Source organism: Amblyomma mixtum, chromosome 1 (genome assembly GCF_055824585.1).
Source record: "Amblyomma mixtum isolate Tamu chromosome 1, ASM5582458v1, whole genome shotgun sequence".
Lineage (NCBI taxonomy): Eukaryota > Metazoa > Arthropoda > Arachnida > Ixodida > Ixodidae > Amblyomma > Amblyomma mixtum.
The window spans coordinates 172,827,388-172,846,480 of record NC_143012.1 but is presented as its reverse complement, the minus strand read 5'-3'; the positions used below and the strand labels follow the sequence as shown (position 1 = coordinate 172,846,480).

The window sequence follows — 19,093 nt, the reverse complement described above, 5'->3', positions numbered from 1 at the left end:
CAGTGATAATATGATGTCCCAGATAAATGGCTGGGCTCGGGATGACATGCTTTTGATGAGAGCGGAATATCATGAAAGTTGTTTTTGTAGGATTAAGTTGTAGTAAGTTATTTTCACACCATAAAACAATATTCTGTAAGTCCATGTTTAATTTGTTTATTAGGCTTGTGAAATTGCTATCCTGAGTGAATAATGTCGTATCATCCGCGTAAAGTATACATCTTGTGTGAATTAAGGACAAAGGTAAGTCATTGATGAAAATGAGAAAAAGAAGCGGACCTAAAATGGAACCTTGTGGCACTCCTAAATTAATAGTTAAAGGGGAAGACAATGTTTCTTGTAGCTGGACAACTTGTATACGGTTAGTGAGATAACTGCGTAAAAGAGCTAAAGCAGGCCCACAGATGCCTAGAGATTCTAATTTAGTGTACAGTATAGTGTGGTTAATTGTGTCAAATGCTTTGGTGAAATCTAAGAAAACAGCACCGGCAAACAACCCATTATCAATATATTGCTTAATACTGTCTGTGAATTCGATTAAAGCTAGTTCTGTGGAGTAATTAGGCCGGAATCCAAATTGCTGATCTGCTAACAGCTGGAATTTAATGAGGTAGTTCATTATGCGATTAACAATTAACTTTTCTATTATTTTACTAAAGAAAGGCAATATAGTTATTGGACGGTAGTTACTTAGGCATTCTTTGTCACCTTTCTTGAATATCGGCGTCACCTTACCTTTTTTAAGTTCAGTTGGAAAAACACCAGTCCTAAATACTAAATTAATAATGTGACTAAGAACATTAGACAGCTCACGACCCACCAGCTTTACTTTGAAAGAAGGAATTTCATCGATCCCAGGAGCGGTATTTTTTAGGCTAGAAATTATTTGGAAGACTTCGTCTGGTGAAGTAGGGCGCAAGTAAAAAGAGTGAGGGCATCGACGAGGGCCACAGTAACTACTTGGAGGCGGGGAACCGCGGCGCGAGAAGAAGGAATTAAATGCATTAGCAATGTCAGTTTGATCAGTTAAAGTACACTCACCGTCAGAGACTTTCGTTATGCTCGTTTTGTTTTCAGCTATATTCAGAAATTCCTTAATTGTTACCCAATTCTTACGAGTGTCATTTCCATTTCTAAGTATTTCATTTTGGTAGTAATCTTGTTTGGAGCGTTTAAGTGCTGCGGAGAGAGTATCTGAGTATTTTTGATAGCGCTGTTTTAGGTGCACGTTAAATGGCTGCTTTCTAACCTTTTTGAGAAGGTTATTTTTTTTATTTATACAGCTTAGAAGGCTTTTGGTTATCCATGGATTCCGGGGAACTGAATACCAATGAGTGATGGGAGTTACTGATGTGCATGAGCTAATTATTTCTTTGAGCTTCGCAGAAAATTTACTGAACGCTTTATTGGCGCATGTTTCTTGTAGTATGCTATCCCAGTTAGTCTCAGCCACTATCGCAACAAACCGGTTTCTATCAAATGTTTGCTTATAGCGTTTTCTGGGGGGCGTGTTATTAGGGCATTCAATTAACAGGAAAGTGGGATAACGGTCCGTGATATCAAAGTTGATGACTCCTGCGATTTGAGGCGTAATGACATTAGATAATATATGATCAATGAGGGTGCTAGAGCCTCGATGAGCAATGCGCGTTGGTGACGCCAGTAGTGACTCCAAACCATGGCCGAGAAAGCAGTTTGTGTATACAGAACAAGAGCTGTCAGAAATGTCAGTTATGTCAATATTAATGTCACCTACGATTACAATGTTCTTGTTTTCACGATTTAGAATTTGGAGGATGACTTCTAGTTCGTGGCAAAAGTGCTCGTAAGACGCGGATGGTGAGCGATAGATACTACCAATGACAGTGTTTCTGTGTGAAGCAAAAATTGCTTTGTCAAATTCTAACCATACTGATTCGCATTTTTCTGTTTGAAACGCGATGTCGTGACGGCGTTTGTATGATATAGCGTTAGAAATAAAGATAGCAGATCCTCCGTGTCGATCAGCTGACCTGTGATAGTATTCATTGTGATAGCCAGGAAGAGCAAACAGCCTATCATCGTCGGATGACAGCCATGTCTCAGAAAGACAAATTATTGAAAAGGCGTGATCAACGAGCGTTAAAAAGTTTACTAAGTCATCGTAATGCCTTGGTAAACTGCGAGAATTAAAATGAATAATAGACTTATGGGTATCAGCTGAATTAAGGAGGAGGCTTTTAAAGTGGTCTAGTGAGAAGTGCATGATGATTATCAATATGTGGTGCTCCTTTTACGTGAAGACTGAAAGATCATCAACTCCAGAGATACGGTAGACGTCGCTATCCTTGGTCTCCCTTGCCTTGATACGGCCATTGTCTACCCACACAAACTCCCAGTTTTTTTCTTTTTTCAGAGCCAGTGCTTTGCCAAGAAGACGTTTGTTCTCTGGGGTTAGGTGATCGTTCACGTAGATGGGCTTGTCATTGTCAGCATGGACCTTAAATCCGATGGAGCTCATGGAGATGCGTGCTTTTCTTGCTTTGGAAATAAATTCTGCCTTCTTGACGCGGGAAAAAAATCGTGCTATGATGTTGGTGTTGGTTTTCGCAGGAACTCGATGCGCAACTTCAATGTCAGTGCTAGAAACTGAACAACCTATTTTCGAGCCAATTTCTTCCAGAATTGCGACGCAGCTCTCACCCTGAGTCGAAGGAACTCCCTTAACCTCAACGTTATTTATCCTGGAATATTGCTCCTGTTCAGACAATCGCTGTGATAACTGCTTATTGCAACGAGCAAGTTCCTTATTCTCTTTTGTCAAGTCAGCTTGTTTGATTTTCATTGCCTCGTAGAGTTCATTGAACATAGCAAGGCTGTCTCGCAATTCGGACACTTCTTTTTTCAGCTCTTCGACATCTTTTGCCAATTCTGCATTGGTGGGCATTGTGACAGAGAAAGGACTGGTATGGGCAGCAGTGGTTGCGGCAAAAAAAAGTACACGTGGAAATCAATGAAACTAACTAACCTGCGTGAGGAGTACAGAATGGTCAGGGCTTGTTCACTGCCGCAACCCCGGCTGCCAAATGGTCGATCTTGTGCGGTGTCGATCCTTATGTAGTAGTCGTTCTGGGGGGCGGGAGGGCACGTTGAACGTCGGTGGCGCTGTCGGCTGATTTGGTTATCGGTGAAAGATGTCTTTTCTTGATGCTGTGTCACTGTGATCGTCACACGTGAGTGCTGCAGTGGACGGCTTCTTGAAAGGTGAAACGGACCTGCGTGAGGAGTACAGAATGGTCAGGGCTTGTTCACTGCCGCAACCCCGGCTGCCAAATGGTCGATCTTGTGCGGTGTCGATCCTTATGTAGTAGTCGTTCTGGGGGGCGGGAGGGCACGTTGAACGTCGGTGGCGCTGTCGGCTGATTTGGTTATCGGTGAAAGATGTCTTTTCTTGATGCTGTGTCACTGTGATCGTCACACGTGAGTGCTGCAGTGGACGGCTTCTTGAAAGGTGAAACGGACCTGCGTGAGGAGTACAGAATGGTCAGGGCTTGTTCACTGCCGCAACCCCGGCTGCCAAAATCGAGGAGTCGGAGCGAGGCAGAGAGGGATTCGGAGGCGGCAGAGGAGAAGAGACAGGGACGGAGGGCATTGGAGCGTCGTACGTTGGCGAGCGCCCGTAGTCGTAAGGACCGGAGCCGCGCGTGCGGCACCAGCGGGCCACATGACCAGCGAGACCACAGGCGTAGCATATCGGCCGGTTATCTGGGGTGCGCCACGGATTGATAGGGCGGGGACCGGTGCGAGTCAAAGGATGGTGAGTGCGTGGCAGCGCAGGGGCGAGCTGCTGCTGAGGGTACACGTTGACAGGTGGCGCATAAGTGGGAACAACCGGCTGAGGTCGTGGCCGGATGAGTGCTTCCGCATATGTCAGCGGTGCAGTGACCAGAGGGGCTGGATTAGTGGGCGGCAGGACCTCAGCTACCTGCTCCTGGATGACACGCTGAATTGAAGGCGACAGCGATGGCGAAGGGGCGGGTTGAGAGGTAACCAGCGATAATTGACGAGCCACCTCCTCTCGCACAAACTGCTTGATGTGCTCAAGAAGTGTCGGCTGATCGTGGGCAGGACTGCCTGCTTCCAAGCTCGAAATGGTGGCGTCCGAGCAAGTGGTACGGCGGGTGACATGTCGCTGTTTGCGGAGCTCGTCGTAGCTCTGGCACAAAGACACGACGTCGGAGATGGTTTGGGGGTCTTTAGACACCAACATTTGAAACGCATAGTCCTCAATCCCTTTCAGAATGTGTCGGATTTTGTCAGCCTCGCTCATAGATGGATTGAGCCGCTTACACATATCAACGACGTCCTCGATATAACTTGTGAAGTTCTCGCCGTTCTGTTGGGCACGACTGCGCAACCGTTGTTCAGCACGAAGTTTTCGGACAGCGGGGCGGCCGAAAACGTAAGTCAGGCTGCTTTTTAGAGCCGCCCAGGTAGTAAAATCCGCCTCGTGGTTGCGGAACCATAAGTTGGCGACGTCGGTCAGGTAGAAGATGACGTTCGTGAGCTTAACGACGTCATCCCATTTGTTGTATGCGCTCACGCGTTCGTAGGAGGCGAGCCAATCTTCTACGTCAGTGTCGTCAGGGCCGCTGAAGATCGCCGGGTCGCGCTGACGGACGGCACCAGAACAGAGGAGAGGCTGGGCAGGTTGGACCGAGGTGTCGGACGTCGTGGTAGAGCCTTGTAGCCTGGGCATCGTGGCGTAGATCCACGGGGAGAACCAGCAGCACCTCCACCAAGTGTAATGTGGAAACTCGCACAGTTAGCGTGGACGGGCACAGTCCTTGTCCCAGCGGTGCCGCTCAGCAGGCCAGCGTTCGCAAGCGCAAAAACCCGAACTTCGTCGTCTTCGCCTATCTTCTTCCTCCCCTTCGTTGGCGCTACCTGCTGGGGCATCGAACTCCAACTCTCTTTCTTACACGATATATTTTAAACTCCTTAAATTTTAACTCATCTTTGTGCTTCAGCCAGTCCTCAAACAAAATATTTCTTTGTTTTATCTTACCATACAGCGCGGAGCACATCCATGGCTTTCGAGCCCTTGTATGTTTTTTCCAAAAATACACTGGGAATGCCTTTGAGCAATGCTTTGCATTGGTGATACCTCTCATTTTTTAATTGTACAAATCAAGGGTTGATGTATCTGCATGCGTCCTTTTCTTTTTGCTGAGATATTTTTTTCTGTTTGCTTTGAGTAGCTTTAAAATTCTTTATCCTGGTGAATTCTGCCACATCCTTCAGACGTGTTTTTCACACCGAATGTGCATCTTCCGTTCGTCGCCTAGCTCCGGCTATCAATCCAACATTTGGGTGCATGTGTTTACATATTCATTGAAATAAAGTAAATAAATAAATAAATGAATTAATCTCGAGCACAATGCCTTTCTGAGTATCTTGTAAAAGCACTGAGATGTGCTCAACCTTCAATGTGAACATGCATGGTACAAGACATCTCATTTTTCAAAACATTTCAGTTTTTGTGCAGGTCGCGTACACACCACAGTACACAAACGCGAAACTTTGTTTTCTGATATATGCAGGTATTTTGACCAATATTATTTGTTTTTCATTTGAATCCTAGAAAACCACAAGCGCTTTCCATCTAGCTTCCGCCTGTGAAGATATGACTGCTCCCAAATGCTTTCACGGCATCATGAACAGTGCATATTATGGCTGGTTAATTCACAAATTTAGTTTTCTAACAACTCGAAGAGAATAGGCAGTGCTGTGAAGAGCAATCTATTTTTAATATTCTTGCTGGTAATGGAGTAGAGTGCACGTTTTCAAAAAAAAAAACAGTCCCTGTTGTTTCGTCCCTCAAGCCCTCTTTATAGTAACATGGGTTGTAGGGCAAAGTGCATCACTAAAGAAGGAGGAACAACATAGCGCCCAAACATAGCGCCCAATAATGCATCGTCATGTTTTACTCTGAGGCAGCAGTATCTTTTGAGAAAATTGGGATGACACCTTGGTGATCTAAAATTCGGTTGCATGCCAAGATGCTTAATGTCCAGTCGCCCCAGTCATGTTTGCTTGACGGATTTTAGATTTTTCAAAGATTGCAGCCTTAAGCTGCTCAGATGACGTAATCTGTGTGCTTTCACCCAATTCAAGAACACTTGCGCGGCCCGACCTCATGGCTTCCAATTTCTGTCTGTAAACTGATAAACTTCGACCTTCTGAGACAATAGCCGCTTATTATTTGTTCTCTTGATGCAAAAAAAAAAACTCCTAGCAAGGAGCAACGGCAAAAAATACATCGGCAAAGAAAAACAAACTTTTACAAACCGCCTCCGCACTTTTAAACGTGATATGAATCGGTTACGTATTTAGCCTATACGAACCGGGATATATGCGCTTTCAGTATTCACAAGCGCGGCGACTTAGGCACTTGTGAAACGCAGAAAATCATGGCGAAGTGAGCCTTGGTGAACGATGAAGCTGTGAAAAAGGAGCCATTTTCTGCACAGTGCCATTTCTGGTACTGCGCAGCACAATAGAAAGAGGACTTTGGATACTCTTTGACAGTTATTTGCCTCAATAACTGGTGTAACTTCGTTCATTAAAAGTGTAAGAGGGTTCGGTTTAGGCGTTCTTACGGGAATAGTATTGTACAACCGCCTAAACCTGCAGCGCATTGCAAGTTTGATACGTTCTTCAGAGAATGAAGAATAGATTTGAACTTTATTGTTTGCTCCGAAGCTCCGCATCTATTTTCTTTTTCACTTGGATGATCGCAATCTACGAGAGAAAAACACTGCTTCCCAGTTTTCACGGAAGGACATGATGAAACTCTTAAGAGCTTGAAAGTTATGCGTTGCCGTCAAGTGTTTTCGTGTCCAAGACGCCCCTCACAGAGGAAGAAAATGCAATAGTATGAATGCCATGAACTGCTCGACGTTTCTTTGTAAACTAAGCTGCACACTTTTTTCGATTAGCACGAAAGGCTACTGTGCTCCAAATGTGATGACGATGCGTGAACCTTGGTCAGGGCTCATCAACAAATTTGCAAAAATTGCATAGTCACCTGCTGCGAATTGAGAAATATCGCCGTTCCATGGGCACGCACAAAGTACCGGACCTACTGCTTTGTCACTGAATGTCGAAAAGCTGCCAAGAAGGCGGAAAATTTACAGAGAACAAAGCTTGCAAGCACGCAAAGCCTGGATACGCAGCAGCCAAGAAGACTTTTTGAAGCGGGTCACAGGAGAAACAAGTGCCGGTTTTCGTCTGAATGCCGTTTTCGTGAGCCAAATAGATGTAGTAGTGCGCACAGAGCCAGTTTGGTGAGTGGTGTTGGTTTATTTCGTTTCTTCAGAAGGTCCGTCTCACCTTTCCTCGCGCACTGTCTCATTTTGACCCCCCGGTGGGTGCAAAAAGCAACATCTTGAAATTCATGTTACGATAAACACAGTTCGGTTCCCATTAGATATTGTTTTCATGTCCAATGAGTGCGATGACAGGTCCTTAACAAATGGGTCTCTTTTATTTGTTTAATCATATTCATGGAACTAAAACACGGCAATGCTTTAGAAAGTTGTGTTGCGTTTCGCCCCCCTGTAAATGTCCACCCGTCGGCCGACGCTGGAGAAATTTAGTCAGCATGCTTCTTGATTTTCGAATCGGATTGAAGCCACGCTTTTCCAAGTGCTGGGAAGTTGTTCAGGCAGTTTTTACTTTGTGCACGTTGTTTTTACTTTGTGCATGAATGGTTTCGCTCGAGCCACGCATCAACAAATTGGAGAGAGCATTTCAGGCCCGCCCTAAAGGGGCACTCAGGAGAATTTGAAGTTGGCTTGAAGTTGGCTTGAAATTTGAAATTCCACTCCTCACCACAAAATGATCAGATAGGCTGAAAACAAGGCAGAAAAGAGCAAGAAGCTAAATGCAGGTATCGCCGACACAAGCCAATCTCGCAAATAAAGCAAGCCCGATGAAGAAACAGTCAAAAATCGCACGGATTTCTCGTATCACTCCTGGCGCAGTGGTGCTGCGGTTAAGCAATGTGCCACTGCCCTGCGAAGATTCACCAGGGTGGAAATTTGGGCAAGTCGGTATTGATCCATAACATAAGAGTAGCGCAAAACCAGGACGACGGACACAAGGGGAGAGAACACACACCAACAACACAGGCGTAGCGCCTGTATTGTTGGTGTGTGTTCTCTCCCCTTGTGTCCGTCGTCCCGGTTTTGCGCTACTCTTATGTTATGCCCTGCGATGGCAGGTGCTGTGAGCGGTGGAGCTTGTGCGACCAAGGTTGTTCCTGCCGAGCAATTTCTCTCGACCGATCTACACTTTAACTTATTTAACTGCCATCGGCCACGTTGCACAGTTTGGTCACAATCCCTTGGGCAGATTGTGTTAACTCTACAAGGCTAAGTGACCAAGATGGTCCACGTAGCTTTCTTCTCCGGAAATGTCTCGCTCACAACGCCGACGATGCCGTATTTTCTGCAGATCGTGAGCTCTCCCGCTATCGTGTTAATATGGTTTACTGGAATAAATGAGAGTTTTCAGCCAATAATTGAAAAATCAGAGACAGGTCATGGAATGATTAACACTATGATGACGTCATGCCTGACGCGTAAGCGAGCGTGTTTATGTTCTAAGAGCATTTTAAACGCGCGCTGCTGAACAGGGTCGTATGAAAATAAATAGCATCAGTAGAGTATTATTGATTGACTCGATTAGTGCCTACGCAAGTATACTCTGTATTCTCTGCATCACTGGTTTGGTTAGCGCCTCCGGTTGGAATTCAGTTTCGTGAATCAGCTTTTACTCGAGCACAGAGAACAGAGGGCAATATTTTGTTTGGTGTGTGTTCCTACCCTGATGCGTTTGCACGTTCGTCGGGATGCGGGGAAAACAGTTACACTGCGAAACCGTGCAAACTACGCTAACGGAATGAATGAATGAATGAATGAATGAATGAATGAATGAATGAATGAATGAATGAATGAATGAATGAATGAATGAATGAATGAATGAATGAATGAATGAATGAATGAAAAACTTTATTATACAAGGGTTCTTTCTCGCAGCGTAGGTGGAGCCCTCAGTCCAGGGCCCCAGTGGCCTTTGCAGTCTTGCGAGCCCTGTCGATTAGCTTGAGCTGCTCTTCAGGCTTCGAGCTGGACAGCGCAGCCTCCCACTGCTCCGGCGTTGGTGTGTTGTTTATCGGCACTGCCTGCATTTTCTGACAGGCCCATGTAACGTGGTAAAGCGTAGGGTGTTCACCGCATAGCGGGCATTTGTTGTCATATGTGGAGAAAACAATGTAGAGTAATTGTTTAAATGATATTCACAAGAATCATGATCTAGCTGTAAAGATATTCGAGGTGTTTTAGCGAAGGTGAGCCAGAAGCTTTTAAAGTAGCCTCTATGGGGTATCAAGGCGACTTCTGCAGCACAGTAACACCTGCATTGGCGGACATCCTAGAACAGGTCAATAAAACTACCTATTAAGTCGGTTAGCTAATTTCTGAAAATTACCTTTAGAGAGACCTGGTTGCAATTAGACATTTGTAGTATGTCGTTAGTAATACCCGTATTGGTTTTTTGAATTTAGAATACGCGATCGAGCTCAGCGTGGTAACCCAACGAATCGTGACCATATCGCTCGACCACATTGCAGAGCGAGCGATGCAGGCCGGCCGTAATCACGTTTGGCGCACCGATCCCACTCTACGTACTTTACAGGAGAATCACGGCTTTGGTGCGGCACGGCAGCCTTTCTGGGAGTAAAACCGAGGATGCGACGCCACATCTTCTGGCTACACGTGTCTTTAAGCTCGCACTGCCGATCAGAATGTCAACGTCAAGCATCAAACTGAAGTGTTACCAGCTGCGCACTCTTCAAGCCGTTATAAAAGGAGCGTCGCCGTCCCCTGCTAGCCCGTTGCAGAACGATCCAGGCAGGTCGCAATCACATTCGATGAACTGGTACTCTTTATGATAGAAAATACGGGCTATTGTACTCTCCCTAGCAGCAGTTCACTCCGTCCTAATTGCCTAAGGAGTGGAACGCCTCCTTCGGCAAGCAGTAAAACTGCGAGCGCACTCCCTCTAGGTCCTGAATAGATCCAGGCCTTGTACATCACGATACGTGCAGTGTACACATTGGAGATTGTTGGATTGCATTCATACAGCGTATATGATTTGATTTGATTTCAAGGGATTTTACGTCCAAAATCGACTCAGGGTATGAGGAACGCCGTAGTGGAGGGCTCCAAATAATTTCGACCACCTGCGGTTCCTTAACGGGCACTAACATCGCACAGTACACGAGCCCTTGGAATTTCGCTTTGAAACACCTGTTTCAAAACAGCGCCCTTGCAAGAAAAAGCGATTCGCATAAAGGAGCGATGTTTCTGCTCAAGAAAAAATTGCCGTATATGCTGCTTCTTAATACGGAATTTGTTCGCAGCTGATCAGCTGTTTCAAATTATAGATAGATTGAGGTAAAGATTCAGAGCCAGACATGTACAATTACTGACTTGCTATTTTTCAGCAACAATCGCTACGGACCAAAACTTACAATACCCACGAAGAGTACACGCAATAGGCCCGGAGTCATTTAACTCGCTCTGCAAATTCTGCGGGGAGAAGGCGTACCTGTACCATATGATATAGGCCTGCCAACGAAATCAGGCGGTCATTGTCAATAAACAGCGAACGCAGGAGGCGTGGGAGGCAGCTCGGACGAAACGAGTCAAAAAGAACTCATCGAAAGAGCGCGGACAGCAGCCTACGCCAGTGGGGTTGCGGACTGAGAGCTCCACCCGCCGCTACAACCTCCTAAACGCTTTCATTAAAATACAACCACTACCTCTAATAGTTCTTGAATGTCATGAAGGAAGCTTTGTGCTTGGAGGAATAGATGGATATATGCTCGACTTGCTGCACCAATGGGTGGTTCTCAATCACAAGGTCTATGCAATTATTTCGCCAGGTTGTCACAGCTGTAGGAACAGGATGTTCTCCCGTATGTGGTAAGAAAATTCTTGTTTGTCTTTATATCCACATTAGTCCCCACCCACCCTGCCGCCCTTAAAGAGCTGTGTCGGCAAGCTCTTCGAGCATGTCATTCTCAATCGCCTGCAACCGTTTCTAGAAACAACAGGCTTTCTCTCCAACGTTCAATTCGGCTTCCACCCAAACATCTCGGTGAAAGACGTACTTCTTGCCCTTAGAGTCCCTCTTTTGCGCCAAGCGCCGTACAGCGAGTACGCGAGTCATACTGGTCCTGAATATTCATAAGGCGTTCGACACAATAAGCCATGACCATATCCTCACGACATTAGCCACCACGAGATGCGGCAACCGCATATGGCAATATATTCGGGCCTTCCTTCAGGGACGCACAGCAGAACTCCACCTAGCGGATATTGCCTCCCAGCCTTTCCGCCTGCCTAACCGGGGTACCCCACAAGGTGCGGTTCTGTCACCTTTAATTTTAACATTTGCCCTAGCGCCATTGGCAAAGGCCCTTGCTGCTATCCCATAGCTCCATACAGCCATATACGCAGATGATATTGTCATGTGTGTTATTTTCCACTTAACGTCATCTTCAACGAGCGGGGAGCCGATCGCCGGCAAAGAGGAAGAGGCTCGGTGGGAAATCGCTCGTGAGCCCGGCCGCGACCGCTTGGACTGTACCTGGCGCCTGCTCTTCTGTGGTCTCCAGTGTCCCCACGACCCGCGTCGTTTGAACGACCCGTCCCAATATAACCCTCTGGACAACGGGAGGATCCCTTGGAACAGCCCAAGATATCCTGCAATCTGCCATAGACATCACCACCACTCATTTAGCAAACACAGGTCTCCGTTGGTCTCCAAAGAAATCGGAACTCCTGCAGATGAAGCCCCTCCCCAGTGACCCCCAGATTGAACTGCACATGTACGGGAATCCAGTGCCCATTGTGCCTCGGGTGAAGATTCTCGGCCTTCTCATTAACAACACACTCTATGCAACCGCCACCCTTAAGCTCTTGCAAAGACAGAGCAAACAGGTCGCTGCACTTATCAGGCGGGTGGCAGCACGCAATCATGGGCTGTCTGAACGCGAGACCCTCATATGACGAATGCACTAATCATTAGCGGCATTACATACCACCTCCCATACCACATACTCACTCAGCGGCAAGTACAACAGGCAGACATCCTAATACGCACGGCTGTCACCTCAGCCCTATGTCTTCCACGGACGGTTAGCACGAAATGTTTCCTGTCCACTGGTACCCACAATACAGTGATCGAATTAATAGATGCTCAACGCACCAACCAATTAGTCCGCCTGAGTCGCACAGGAACAGGACAACGCCTACTGCGACAGTTACGTCTCAATCCACCCATTCCCACCCCAACAAGTCTTAACCTTACATGATTTCTCGCGCACTCAAGATCACATATATCAGAGGCCCCTACCGCGCAATATGAGCGCTAGTCTCCATCAGGGTAGGTGGCAGGCACGAGCTAGCTATTACACGAAAACATACAGCAACCGCTCCAATATCCTTTATGTTGACGCGGCAGAAAATTCGAAACAAGGATATTTCACGGCAGTCGCAGCCTATGAAGACGGCAAAGTGGGGGCCGCCGCCACTATACGGACCAATTCGCCTGCAGAAGCGGAAGGAGCCGCCATCGCACTTGCTCTGGCCCACTCCGCCATTGACCAAACGTAACCGAAATTTGCACACATTCCCAGGCCGCGTACCGCCACTACCTAAAGTGCGTGGCGACGCCGGCAACACATCGTATTCTTGCCACAGTCACCTCTCTCGACCGAACGGTTAATCTGTCATGGGTTCCTGGGCATGCCCCGATCCCCGGTAATGAGCGCGTTCAATGCGCTGGCCCGAGAACTCTCCTCCCGGACCCCGGATGATCAGGCACCCAACCCTCTGAAAGAGGCCCCATCAGTCCTCGCTACATATCATCAAATCACAACATTCTACAAACACAGCCGCATGACACTACCGCCACCCCACAGTACCTTGTCGCCCTCATCAAGCGCCACATGGCGACAATTACAGACAGGCTGTTTTATTCCCCGCACCGTCTCTCATGCTTTCACCCCCCCTTTCCTCCTGATTGTACCACCTGTGGCTTGCCCAGATCCACACTTTTCCACTACCTTTGGGAATGTCCTTCCCCAAAGGCAGTCCCCCCATCCCGACGCGGTGGCTCAGTGGCCGGAAGCTCGAATGCCACTGAGCCACCGCGTCGGGATGGGGGGTACTGCCTTTGGGGAAGGAGCGTGACGGACGCAGGATCATGAGCTCCGGCGGAGCGGCGATGGCGGCACTTGCTGGCCGCGGAAACAGGTTAGCTGCCGACACAGATCAGGAATACGAAATTGTTTTGCCTACCTTGCCTACAGGACGTGTTGTTCTTAACACGGTGTTTCTTCACGGAGACGTGAGAGCGAGGCCCTACAGGGTGGAAGATTTTCGGGATGCCCTGGCCAACGCTGGTGCGCTCCCCGACGTCGTGGCATTGGGTGCGTATCAGATTAACCACGTGTGGGCGGTGACGATGAGCACCTCAGAAGCTGCGAAGAAACTTGCTGCCTGCAAACAGCTACAAGTGAAAGGGCGCCGGTGCATTAGTTTCGACCCTGAAGATCAGCAGGTAAAGCTGCGCCTGCATTGGATGCTGCACGGTGTGGCGGACGACGACATCCGGACGGCTTTCGCGGCGTTCGGCAACGTGACGGAGGTGACGCAGGAGCGTTGGCGTGTCCAATTGGCTTGAAGGAGAAAGGCTCGACGATCAGGACCGTGCTACTGAAGTTGGAGCCCGTAATTAAGGTGGATGATTTGCCACACCAGGTCCGAGTAGCCGGTGAGCTGGCCCTCGTTGTTGTCCCTGGGCGACCGATGCAGTGCCTGCGTTGCCACGGCACGGGTCACGTTCGCCGCGACTGCAAGGTGCCCAGGTGTTCCCTGTGCAGGCGCTACGGACACGTGGACGCGGACTGCGTCCGTACCTACGCGTCAGCTACCGGACTCGGAAAGGCAAACGACACTGCGGAACTCATGGACATCGCCGAGGCGGAGGACGCAGACACTGGTACGGACGAGGCGGGCAAGTCGGCTTCCACGCTTGCGACGTCTGGGACTCCCAGTGACGACACCAAAGCGGCCGACGAACCAGAGAGCCAACAGCCGACGGGAGGCTCCCTCGGCGTCTCTAACGAGACGTCAGAGAACGGGGCGTGCCCATCAGAGCCCGTAGTCGTCGAGGGAAAGGACCTGAACGAGGACCACCACGAGAATACCGGCGCCCGCACAACAAGCGTCACGCCCCCCGTTTTCACCCCGGCGAAGCGTCCCTATGACCAGGCCAGCCCCGAAGGGGACAAAGGGGTAGCACCCGGCGTCGAGGAGCCCCTGCAAAGAAGACTCAAGCCCGGCGTTCGTCGTGACGGCCACGCCCAAACCATGCTGCTGACAAACGGTACTCCTCCGCAGGCAAGGTACTACTCGAGAAGACTAATGTTCTTGCGCCGGATGATACCGGCGGCAACAGTGGCATCTAGCTGCGCGCTAGACGTGGAAGGTAAGCACCATACTGTTGGTTCCTTCCTCTTGCGTAAAAATGGCTCCCGCCTCCGCCTTTAGAGTCGCTACATTGAATGTGAGGGGCCTGGCGGCAAGGAAAAAACAAGGTCAGGTGTAGCGACTTATTACGGAGCGCGAGATAGATGCATTGGCCGTGCAGGAGACGAAAGTGGACGGCAACGAAGGAACCGACAGCATGGTGCGACGTTTCACGACTAGATTTTATGCTGCCGTCAGTCAAGCCGTGGGAACATCGGCTGGCTGCGTGCTTTTTGTAAAGAAGATGCCGGGGCTAGAGGTGCAGGCTTATTTTTCGTGTGTGTATGGCCGGCGTCTTGTGGTTGATTTTTGTCTGAACGGCACTGAGTGGCGCATTCTTACCGTGTACGCGCCGAATGTGGTTGAGGAAAGGGTTGCCTTTTTCCAAAGCCTCCAAAAGCGCCTTTGCACGGAGAGGCGGCTCATTGCATTAGGCGACTTCAATTGTGTTCTCAATGCGCGCGATAGGTCAAGCATCCGGGGTTTCGAGACAGGAGCATTGTAGTGTTGATGCGAATGATCGAGAACGGAAACCTTGAGGATGTGGCTGAACGTATTGAGGGAGCGGACAGTGCAGTTCACTCATTTCCAGGGCTCAAGCCATGCACGGCTGGGCCGCATTTACGCATCAGCCGACCTTGCCCCTGATTGCAACCATTATGAAGTTGTGGGAGTCTCCTTCTCAGACCACTGTTTAGTTGAGTGCTGGCTGGGAAGTGTGAACCGACGCAAGGCATTTTCGTGGGAAATGTGGAAGCTAAACAACACGCTTCTTCACGACGAAATCTACTGCAGAGCAGTAAAGGATGAAATAGGGAAAATAAACCCGCGCAAGACCCTGAAGATTTGACAACAGTGGGAGCTAAGTAAATAATCTTTCAAAATCAAAGCAATAGAAAGGGCGACATGTATCCGTTATAAGGAAAAACAAGACGTAGCTGAGCTCAGGGCACTGCTTCAAACGCTGATGAAGCAGGAATGCAAAGAGCCAGGGAAATGGATAGAAGATGTCAGGAAAACAAAACAAAAGATAGAGCTTATGGAAGAACGGCGTTATCGCGGAGCACTAGTGAGGGCAAGGGCGGAAGACACAGCTGCTGGCGAAGCGCCATCGAAACGTGCTCTTGGTTTAGAAAAAGCGCGCGCTGAAAGAAATCACATCGATAAAATAGGATGGGGGGTATCTTATCGGCAGACACTGACCACATCAAAGAAGCCTTTAATGAATACTACCAGAGGCTTTTTTCATCGACTCCTGTAGACGCAGTAGCCTTCACGCATCAGTTTCTTGGTGCAATGGCACGGCTTGACGAAGAAAGCAAAAAGAAAATGGAACTAGCAATAACTCACAGCGAGGTAGAGCACGCGATAGATCAGTTAAACCTAGGAAAATCATCAGGACCAGATGGATTCAGTGCGGCATTTTATAAAGAATTTAAGCACGAAATTGCCCCAGTGCTGTGTAGAATTTTCAATGAAGCCTATGAAATAAACGTTTTGCCTCCGTCTTTTGGGATCTCCCATACAGTGCTCATACCTAAAACGGATGATATAGAGAAATTACAATTGGTTACAGCGTATCGACCCATAGCACTCACTAATGTGGACTACAAAATTTTTATGAAGCTATTGGCGCGAAGACTGCAGACAGTGATATCGGATATTGTTGGACCTCACCAGACATGTGGAATCAAAGGGCGCTCAATTTTTTCCAACATTCACAGAGCGCGCAGTGTGCTTGAAAAATGTGACGACATCAATGCGCGAGTAGTGATGCTTCAGATTGATCTCGAAAAGGCATTTGATTGTGTTTCCCATGAAATTTTGTTTACCGTTCTAGACCATGTGAACGTCGGTTCAGTTATCCGTAAGGGTGTAGCCCTGGCGGATCGAAACTGCACGACAAGACTGATTGTTAACAAGAGTATGGGGGCCCCCATTAGCATGCAGCGTTCCGTGCGTCAGGGATGCCCCTTCAGCCCTCTCTTTTTTTGTATTTACTTCAAAACGCTGTGCATGAAAATCATAGAAAACAATAGTATTAATGGCTTTAGGTTACAAGCAGCGGAAGTTAAGCTGCTGGCCTATGCAGATGACGTTGCAGTATTTACGGTTGATCAGGGGAGGAGAATAAGTGAAGCTGTCGGGTGTGTACGCGCGTTCAGCGAACTCACAGGTAGCGGGGTTAACTGGTCCAAGTGCCTTGGGCTCTGGCATGGATGGTGGCCATCCCACCCGGACCATTTCGCCAACGTACCGTGAGCGACGACCCCGGGCAAGTATTTGGGCGTTCCGCTCGATGCTTATCGCGATAGCGAGGAGTATTGGAAATAGCAACCTAAAGACTCACGTGACCGAGCTGGGAAATGGAAAGGCACCAGCCTTTCAATTTTCGCCAGAGCTACAGTCTGCAATCTCTTTTTATTAGCAAACTCTGGTATGTGATGCAGGTTTTGCATTGCTCGCGTGTGAACGTTCAGAAGCTACACAGAATTTTTGGAGTTTTCATATGGGCGTCCGAGTGGGAACGTTGTAGCAGAACGAACCTGTTCCGGCGGGTAAAAGACGGGGGGCTAGGGCTAGGGCACCTCTTTTTAAGGCAGCTGGTGAACCGTTTTTTGTTTTTTCGCGCCACTCAGACCCGTTCTTGCGCACCGTGTGCCAAGTGAAGCTGCGGCGATTGCTGCCGGAGTTTGTGGTATCCACAGAAGAGCTCTCTGGTGGAACTTTTGGTTACTACAAAGAGATTGTAGCAAGCCTTTGGTTTCTTTCGGCACGTTTTTCAACCGATTATTTGTGGAAAAGTAAAAGGAAAAAGTTGTACAATGATCTTTGTGATATTGTATAAAGATGATCGGCAGGATAACGACGCAGGCTTTTGTTGTAAGCCGCGTCGTCTACGCAGCGCCCTACACACAGGCCTAACGCCTACGCCGACGCTCGGCCGTGAGTGAGTCGCCCACCGTTGTCAAGATGGCTGCCCAAAAAGTACAACGCGGCTACGACCCGGACGCCATGGCCTGGTCCGAGGTTCCTTCAGCTCCAACGCCTGAGAGTCCGGATTCTGCGCCCATCGAGAACCCGAGGCTCTTCAAACTAGTGGAACGCCGCTCCCGCAAGCGGAACGCCGCCTCCAAGAAAGCGGACGCCACGTCGGCAGGCCGCTCAACACGGCACAACGCTGCTGCGCGCGCTGCAGCGCTTCATGGAGGGGCCCAGTATAAGACCGGACCCTCTCGGAAACCAAAGCCACTTCCGCGTCTTCATCCAGAGGACATCGTCATCATTCTGAAGCCCCGGGTGACCGTCGCTCTTAGCGATGTATACCAACATGGCGAGCTGGGAGCAGCGTTCGCGGCCTACCTGGGCGCCAAGGCCGCAGCATCCCTCAGCCTGCTCCCCACATGGGAGCAAAACCTGATCGTCGCAGGAACGAGAGAGCCGCACGTCGAGGACAAGCTTTTGCGGGATTTTCAACTAACATCACCGAAGGGCCAGCTTTCCATGTACGGCCAGTTGAAACTCACTGGAGACGTGTGCCGCGGGGTCATCACCGTGGCCAAGCACGAGACCAGTGAGTTGCTCCAAAAAAAGATCCAGTGGCGTGCTGGATAGCTTGTCGATATCCGCAAGCTTGGCAAATCCGACGTCGCGTCGCTCACCTTCGTGGGAAAAGTGGTGCCGAGATATGTGCATTATAACTCCGAGGTGGCCTCTGTGCGTGCGTACAAGAAAACCATTCCGGCCTGCGTGCGGTACGGCACTGTGGGCCACCGAGCAGACACCTGCCCCTGCCAGGTTGAAAAGTGCGGCCTGTGTGGCCAAACGGCGCTGACCGTCGACGGAGTCAAGGCGCCACATAAATATACTCTGACCTGTGCAGTCTGTGGGCAAGCCCACGCTACCAACTCCCGCGACTGCACGGGAAAGTTCAGGCAGCTCAAGGTGCATGGCCCAAAAGGCTAAACGCCCAGAGGTGCCAAAAAACCAGCGACCTGGCAAGCAGCCAAGTCATTCCAAATCAAGTCCTGGTGGCGGAACGCCGCGTGGTGCTCACGGCACCGACCAGAAGACATCGTCACCTTCTTCACCGTCGGTGAAGCCAGCGCCCGGGAAGAAGACGGCGCCTCCACCGCCCAGCGGCAGAGACATTGGCCACTTCCCGGCCCTCAAGACAATTGGCGCTGCCGACGCCCGGGCATCAGCGCCTCAGCACGACAAACAGGCGAGCAGCTGGGCTGAGATGGCCTCCTCTTCCTCCCATCCCTCACTCTCCCCCGTAACCGTCTCGGCACTCGACGCGGGATACAAAAAAAACAGATAGACGTGCTCCGGGCACAGAATAAGCTTTTGCTCAACAAAATTCAAAATTTACAGTCAAAATTGGCGCCCGCCGCACCGAGCCCGCAGAACTACGACGCAATAGAGAGCGACGCGGAGATCTC

At 49.2% G+C, this 19,093-nt stretch overlaps 1 pseudogene; it reads left to right on the top strand.

Annotated features, from left to right (window-relative positions):
- The first annotated feature begins 13,320 nt into the window (after nucleotides 1–13,320).
- Nucleotides 13,321–14,587, top strand: LOC149369828 (uncharacterized; annotated as a pseudogene).
- Nucleotides 14,588–19,093: the final 4,506 nt, after the last annotated feature.